General features: G+C 37.1%; 1 protein-coding gene across 2 annotated transcripts in view; it reads left to right on the top strand.

The window, feature by feature from the left end:
- The first annotated feature begins 258 nt into the window (after window positions 1-258).
- LOC135210876 (collagen alpha-1(I) chain-like) overlaps window positions 259-6749 on the top strand; it is an 891724-nt gene continuing 885233 nt past the window's right edge. For both annotated transcript variants that reach the window (XM_064243791.1, XM_064243789.1), the window contains exon 1: window positions 259-562. The gene's annotated coding sequence lies outside the window, so the exon portion shown is untranslated. The remainder of the gene's footprint in view (window positions 563-6749) is intronic.

The raw sequence follows: 6749 nt of genomic DNA, 5'->3' as shown, positions 1-6749 counted from the left end.
AACAAGGGTGTGAAAATCTGGCAACACTGTTAATGATATATATATTCCACTCCCAACTTCCCAAGGCAACCCTACCCAGTGTGACAGACAGTGTCCACCAATCGGTGAAGCAAATACATAGTGTTCCGCTCCTCTTCCTTCGTGAACGGCTACCTACCTATCGGACATGTTAATTTGGAAAACCATTGCGGCAAGAACTGAGAGGAAATGAAAATAAAAGAAATTTTTTTGATAAAAGTGATTAGGTTTTGAAAGAAAGGAAACTGTAAGGACAACCGAACGTTTTAAATATACCGTTGCAAAAACAAAACGGACTACTGCTCAATACTAGGCAAGCATGTCGTCTTGTTTCATCGTATCCTTTCAATGATTCCGCCATTCGCAGAGAACGGAGACACTCGTATCAGAGCATGCAAAACTCTTGGGGCGCTAGGTTACTACATGAGGCAACCCTCAGGTTTGCAGTGACTAGGTTTCATTGCATCTCCCTGCAACCTAGGGCTAATACTTTACATCCAGCTGTTTTTCCGTTAGCAGAGTCCTGTAAGGTGAAAGCTTGGAGGTAAGGAAAGTGTTCCATTTATATTTGGGGAATGGAATATTCAAAGTAGGCCTGTAGACACTAAATAAATGAAAATTAGTCGGTTGATCTTTGTTCTGATAGTATTAATGACGGTAAATTAATGGCGAAGAAAGAAAAAGAGTTGAAAACCTGCCGTAGTAGGCCTACACTATGTATATTTATTTTTCAAGTGGAGGGCCTAGCTTTATCAAATTCTACTTAAAATGGTAATCGGTTCATTGTCTTAATGGTGACATTTTTTAAGTTTCCTACACAATAACCTCCAATGCCTTTAGGAATCAAAGAATATATCAAGAGAAAGATGGAAAAGTGTTTGGTCTATGGGCCTAGTTGCTCGGGAACGGAGCATTCAACCGTTATCGCTAACCCTTCAAACGTTTGGCGGGAAAATTTTCACCAGTGACCCAAGAAAGAAAATATTCATTGCTTTTGAAATACTTTGCTCATATTTCGCAATTCAGCAAATGCTGGTTAATATTAACACCATCGTCAGGTTTAAACTGCGGATAGTGGTCTATTCATGTCATGGCCATCCTTGCTTTGGAAGTTGGAACAGTGACTTGATGTTGTAAGTTGGGACTTTGGGAGAAGGGATTGTTTAACTGAAGCATTGTGTTTAATGGTATGAATGAATATTTCCCATTATGCCTTTTTCCCCCCATATACAATGTGGCGGGGTTGGTCACCGACGATACAAATATCGTACTCCATATATAACTAGTGGTTGTGTGGACTGGCCGGCCGCCTTGTCTCGTATAGAAGACGGTAGCCGTTAAGTCGCCGGGTGACGTACAGGCTAACTGGCTTTTTTCGCTCTGTAAGAAATTAAGAGCAGTGGCAATTCTAGGGGAGGGGGGGGGGGGGGGGGGGGAGCAGCTGCCCTCCCAGATTTTGGCCATGTCCTGGTTTGTTCCCCCCCCCCCCCCCTCACTTTTAAATGAAATATTATGCATAAAATAATCATTATTAATTATAATATCTACTAACTATACTCTGTTTTTTTTTTTTATCTGTCCATCCACCTGTGGTGTTTTTGTATGGTAACACTGCGTCCCGGGCTTTAGATAGTTACATTCAGCTTACATTCAAACGATTATGATAATATCCTATTTCGAATATTAACGGTGTAATTCGCATACAGTAAATATTAAAACACTTTTCAGTGCAAATGTACATCCAGATATCCTTTTATTTACATAAAACTTACACATAGCGTAACTATCTAAGTATAGTCTCACAACATGATTTGGTTATATTGCTAACACTCATATTGAGTGAATCAGTAATATACAGGAAACAGGAAATGTAAACTGAACCTTTAAAGAAATTTGTCATGACATGCCCATGCATATTGCTTGTTTTAATTTCATCTAGTTACTACCTTTCTTTATTTGGTTCAAATAGTGTACTATATTTATACATACAAACCACCTTCTTTAATGTTTGCGTATTGTTTGGAACTGTATATAGTTTTGAATGTTAAATTTTCATATCATGCAAGTCAAGTAAAATATCAGAGGATGATGCTTTACAGTGTTTGCTTAGGAATCAAACAAAATTATATATGAACCTTTACCTTTAGTCAAATTCATTCCTCCATGAGTTTCAAAATGTTTCCAAAATTGTAAATATTCTTCCAGTCACCCTTCCTATGATGCCACCAACAATTATCTATGCCCAGAGTTGCCCCCCCCCCCACTTTTGAGGGGTAGAATCGCCATGAATTTAAGAGGCCGGGATTTGAACGAGGCCACCGGTGGGTCTTGATTTGAATCGCCCATAAAATCGTTAATATAGGGAGGGTTAGCATTTTTAGACCCATATAACTTATATAATTATTAGTTAGTAGTATTTGTAATATATGTAGTATATATGCTGCTTGCTTGACATTTATTTTTTTTTGATGATCAACAAGTATTTTCCTATATAAAATATGTATGTTACATAAGTATATATGTTCGCCATTATATATTATACAATTATATTATATATACGTATGTGTCTATATTATGTAAATATTTTATATTTATGTATTATATAGGTATAATAGACATATATATTTGTATATGTATGTGTGTGTATATCCCCATATAATAAACACACACACATATATACATATATATATATATATATATATATATATCTATATATATATATATATATATATATATATATATGTGTGTGTGTGTGTGTGTATAGTGTATACGCACACACAATAACATACAGCAATTTCGATGAGTTTTCCTTTTAAAAAATTGAAGAAAATCTACCATCATGTGAGGTTCGTTGGAGCTTAAAGCCCCGTACACACTATGCATCATGATTCTCGCAGTGTTAGATGGACAAGGACTAACATTACATTTTATTGAATTTCTGAAGGAACATCCAATCTGTTTGGAACATCAAAATGCAAGCATACAAGATGAGAAACATCAGGAGTGCAAGCTTGGAAACTATAAAATCAGAGTTATCGAGTTTTGTAAACTGTACATTGCGGATGAAGACATTACTAAAAAGCTGCGCACCCTGAAGACAATTCTACAGGGATAAGTCTGCAATCAAAGCATCACAGAAGTATGGAAGTCCGAAGTTTATGGTGTTTTGTCAGTTACCCAGATGTGACACCAGATTAAATACACACATAATCTTGTAATAAAAAAATATTTGTGTACTTTGTACCTATATTTGAAATTACTTTCAAATAATCCTCCCTAAGGACATTATAGATGGCTTCACAGGTTTCGGGGATGATTAGACCGAGGCTCTGTTTTGAAATCCTGGTTGATTATTGGAGGCTTGCATACAATCCTCCAGCTGCAAGAACGAGCTCCTGGTGATATGCTGTCTCGAAAGTTGGTGTCCTGCTTACAAATATATGGTTCAATTTTTTTCCAACAATTTATAAAATGCAATGATTGGCATTCTTGTGTAATTTTCAAAGTGTTGGATTTTGGACTTGTAGCTCCAAAAAAAATTCCTAGAAGCTTCCCTTCAGAAGTTGCCGAGAAAGCCATTGCTTACACCACAAGGTTCTACGTTTCTTCATCAAAAGTTTCTGTTTTGCAGCACACAGAGCAACTACGCCCCACAGTAGAGTCTCCTGGCAAAGTACATCATCGGCAGACATCCTGCCGTTGAAAGCTGAACTGCGAGAACAAATGAGCAGTGTTGCAGTACAGTTTGGCCGCTATTAATTTTTTTCAACACCACTACTGCATCAAGTAGCTGATACATGATGGCATAGTGTGTACCAGGCTTTAAGCACCTCATGAGCTGCCTTAAACTTTTGTAAGCTATTGCTTCGAAGCATAAGCAGTTGCTAAGTTTTATTCATAGGAAATGAAGCAATTGCTGATAATTTCTGAGAATTTGCTTGAACTTAAGTATCAGCTGTAAGTATTTGTTACTAGCAAAAAAGCATTTGCTTTATTTTATTCATTGGAAATGAAGCAAATGCTGAAAATCCAAGCAAAATCATTTGCTCTATGTTTTATTCATCAGGCCTAATGTTTCCTATGGTGGGCAGGCCCGAAGAGCGGTGGTGATTGTTTCACACTTCCGTACTTTATTGGTAGTGCTTCATCGATTTTTCTTTTCCTTCTCGATTCGACTGGGTAATAGATATTTGTCTAATCAGCGGCTCTTGTCATGCCTTCCCATCTTTATTTTCGCCATAAGGCGACTTTATACTCTTTACCTATTGGGTTATTCGTGGAGCCCAAAGTGAAAGTGTATCTAGCTGCCTCCAGGGCAATACAGCCCGTCACGCCCTCTTTCGATACACAATTACTGTTCTACTTGTAAAAGCTTGCTTAAAAGTTGAGGCCTTTTTCAAAATCGAAAGGAAGCATTTGTTCTGTGATTACATATTTTAGATACATTTAAGTTTAAAGCACAAGAGATGGGGCTTCCCTTTTTTCTTTTTATCAAAAAATCTCTTGATCACTTGGGGGTAAATTCTCCCAATACTCAATATGGAACATAAATATTATATAAATATTAAAACACAAATTGAAGCTTTCAAATGCAGTTTTGAGGAATCTTGTATGAAGAAGCATAAAATCTTTAAGCATGCAAAATACTTCTGTGCGAAATGAGTCGGGCAGTATCGTGAGTTCTTATCATAGGTAGGCACTAGGTTTGCAAATTAATTAATGCTCTCGTAATTAGCACCGACACGTGCCTTAAACATAAACATTTATCTTGCTTTAAGTATCTGGTTTTTGAGATGTTTTCATTTGCAGTCTGGCTTAATTTTAAGTACCCAAACTATCAGAAGTGATGATGATATTAAGGGAGGTCCTAGAATGCAACTCCATTGTAAGGATATTACTTAACGTCTCGTTTTATTATTGAGGGATTTTCTACATTTGCAACTTTAGGTATATAGTACTGTTAGATACTGAATGGGAATCATCTTGGGCTCGCTAATTGTTAGAGAAAAGGTGGTATGATTCTGGAAGAACGGAAGCAGATGAAATTCTTATGAATAGTGGGTTGCAGAAAGAAACGGCCAAACTAAATAATATCTTGTAAGCAGACTGTTGTGACCTCCATATGGTACCATTAACCTAAAAAAACGAAGGCTGTAAAAATTTCATATTAAATTATGTAAAACTTCTCTATTTTTTTAAAAATGTAATAATCACCGTAGCTATCATTTAACAGGAAGTTACACCTAAAGCAGGGTTCCCAGCCTTTTTGTTCTTCTGTACCCTTGGGAATTTTTATAGATTCCTGTGTAGCCCTAAAGATTAGCGATGAAAAAGAAAAACTATGAAATTTTTTTAGCTGTGAGTGTCAGCAGGAATGAGTAACAAGCCAGAGCCAAGGTGCCGCCCTCCACGGGTACAGATTACAGCCAAGGAAAGTTCCAAGATTGTAAAAAAAAAAAAAAAAAATGGTATTCATCCTACTCTTGATATAACTTAAGTAAAAGCTTTCTTACTAAAATAGAAAAGAAGAGAGAGAGAGAGAGAAACAGATACCACATTGTGCAATCTCAATGCAGATTGCATCGTGTATTGTACAGTAATGGCTATTCTCTCAGCTCCAGCCCCATAAAATTACAAATGTACCACGGGGGGTACAAGTAGTACCCTAGGTTGGGAACTCCCGACCTATAGGCTAAAATCCATTGAAAATAAGAGCAACATTAATTAAGCGGTTCACCGAGCCTGTCACTTAATCATTACAAATCAATATGAGCGTGTGATACAGTGAATGTTCTCCAATAACTAGGTTTCTGAAGTTACTCAAAGTACAGACTGGCTGTTTCGGTAATTACTTCCTTTCCCCACGTACTACATGGAGTGTTCATTCTGTTCCGTATTGGTAGCTTTTCTATGATGACAACGGAAACTTGACCGTCGCTTCTACTTTCCTCGATCCCTACAATCTTTTCACTTTAAGAGGTAGTTTTATAGCGACTTCTGGAGTTAAAACTCATGCTCTTTCTGGTCAGCGATCGCCGGCAGAAACTTAAAATTGTCTTTCCGACATTCACATAACTGGTGTAATTAGGGATATTTGAGAAACATATTTTTATATACTACAAGGACTAATTCGAACGGGTTATCCTATTGGCTCTTTCTACGCAGGTCCCAATGGAAGCCAGAAATCACAACCCCAAGTTTTTATAAAAGCAATTACGATACTTCTCACCTGCTCATAGTAGCCTAGGAGTGCAGTAAGCAGGATGGTGATGTGTGATGGAAATTACCATATTGTTCACCTGAAAAAAAAAAAATGATATTTAGCCAGGAAAATTCCATTTAAGATAAAAGATAATTGAAATTCGATGTTAAATTCACGAAAGCACGGTTCGGCTTTGAACTAAGGATTTATTTACTCTGCGTTATTTTTATCATAAAGCTTAACTTATGAGCTAGTCTTCTTGAAGCAGCATGTACGAGTGAATTAGGCTCGTAACTTACAGAATGAAGGAATAAAAAGCTTTGAAATAAATGTTCTACAACAACAACTAGAATCTGTAATTGATATAAAGGATGAAGAGCTGTTTAAGTAAGAGCGCTCCACCTATTACCTTCTGCTGCGGGTGTTGCATGAAGACTGATCTGACGTTAGTTACGGTTAGTAGGCTCATGAGAAGAGAGAGAAGGATATCATCCTCCCGGGGCCGTCCTGCCTTGGGAGAGGTAACGAA

This window comes from Macrobrachium nipponense, chromosome 4 (genome assembly GCF_015104395.2).
Source record: "Macrobrachium nipponense isolate FS-2020 chromosome 4, ASM1510439v2, whole genome shotgun sequence".
Lineage (NCBI taxonomy): Eukaryota > Metazoa > Arthropoda > Malacostraca > Decapoda > Palaemonidae > Macrobrachium > Macrobrachium nipponense.
Note: the sequence above shows the minus strand (reverse complement) of the source record. Positions and strands in the feature narration are given on the sequence as shown.